This window comes from Octopus bimaculoides, chromosome 2 (genome assembly GCF_001194135.2).
Source record: "Octopus bimaculoides isolate UCB-OBI-ISO-001 chromosome 2, ASM119413v2, whole genome shotgun sequence".
In the NCBI taxonomy this organism is placed as follows: Eukaryota; Metazoa; Mollusca; class Cephalopoda; order Octopoda; family Octopodidae; genus Octopus; species Octopus bimaculoides.
In genome coordinates this window covers 149,868,380-149,869,926 of record NC_068982.1, presented here as the reverse complement: position 1 = coordinate 149,869,926, position 1,547 = coordinate 149,868,380, and the positions used below count along the sequence as shown (strand labels likewise).

General features: G+C 36.2%; 1 protein-coding gene across 2 annotated transcripts in view; it reads right to left on the bottom strand.

The window, feature by feature from the left end:
- The window catches only part of LOC106872138 (spermatogenesis-associated serine-rich protein 1-like), a 40,590-nt gene that overhangs the window by 37,001 nt on the left and 2,042 nt on the right, over positions 1-1,547 (bottom strand). The window lies entirely within an intron of this gene.

Genomic DNA, 1,547 nt, shown 5'->3' with positions numbered 1-1,547 from the left:
ATATATATATACATATATATTATATAAAAGAGTTCCAACTCTGTCTGTTTTTTATGTTTTATTTATATTCTTATAAAATTAATGTGGGATATAGAATATGGAATATATAATATAAATAGTAAAATGAAATGAAGTATTGAATGTCTTATTGAATATATGAAATATTGAGTATTAAATATAGAGTATAAAATATATAAGGACTAGTATACTTTCCTGCCTCATGGCAGTCATCAGTCTGACAGATACGACTGGCTTCCTTCAGTTTCCGTTAACTAAATCCAGTCACAAAGTTTTGGTTAGCCTGAGGCTATAGTGGAAGGCACTCGCTCAAGGTGCCAAGCAGTGGGATTAAACCCGGAACCATGTGGTTGAGAAGCAAACTTCTTATCACACAACCACTCCTGTAGAGAGTACAAAAGTGAATTGAACATTTCTGGGGGGTGGGGCATTGAAAAGATTGGAAACCACTGGTCCAGGATGTTTGCTTGTAATTGTCATGGTTGGTTTTGTACCAGAGGTGTAAGCACTAGTCCTATGTAGGTCGAATATGGGTTTTGTTAACAGTTAGCAGCTGATTCCTGCTGATGTATTTTTTGCAACTAGAAAGGAAGAACACTCTTTGGGCATCTAATTGTGAAATACTCAGTGTAGGAAGTTGTGTTGAAGACATCTCGTGTATTCACTTTAATGACTGAGAAAGTAGATATCACTTCGTACTAGCCATGCAGAATAATCATAGCAATAAGTATATACATACATATGTGTGTGTGTGTGTATGAATATGTACGTATATATATATATATATATGTATATGTGTGTGTGTGTATGTGTATGTGTGTATTTATGTGTGTATATGAGTGTATGTGTATATATGTATATATGCGTATATGTACAATATACGTGCGTACTTATGCGCGCATATATACAAACTGAAAGATAAGGAGTTCCGGTAGATTTATTCGTAAGAACATTGTTTTATATCAGCACATATTTGTGAGGAAGACATAGACAAAGAGAGGAGGAAAAAAAGAGAGAATGAGTGAAATGGAGACTTTGTGTATGTGCGTAAGCGTATCATGGGAAGAGGACAATGTGGTTTCATATACAAAGGCCAAAGTATTACAAGATAAGGGAGAAATCGATTGAATGAAAAATAGTATATTACTGGTATTTACTATATATCAACAATAGGGTTCTGACCAGGCAGGATGAAAACTCCACGTAAAATACAATTCATCTCTGCTAATGTGTGTGTGTGTGTGTGTGTGTGTGTGTGGTGTGCGAAAGGGTTTGCAAGTTGATTTCGAGCCTGAAGAAACATATGGCGGTTCACGGGGATCATATCTCACAAAGTGAATCGATCAATCTAATTGGAAGCCACAAACTTTCGTCAGTCACCACCAATGCTTCAAACCATGCAGATCTGCAGCGGGACTGAGTAGTCATCTGAGAGGTCACGGAAGGAAAAACAGAAATGCTATTGACAACGAGGAAGCTGTGAGACGGTAATCATTTGGGAACATGAATCAATCACCATATATATATAT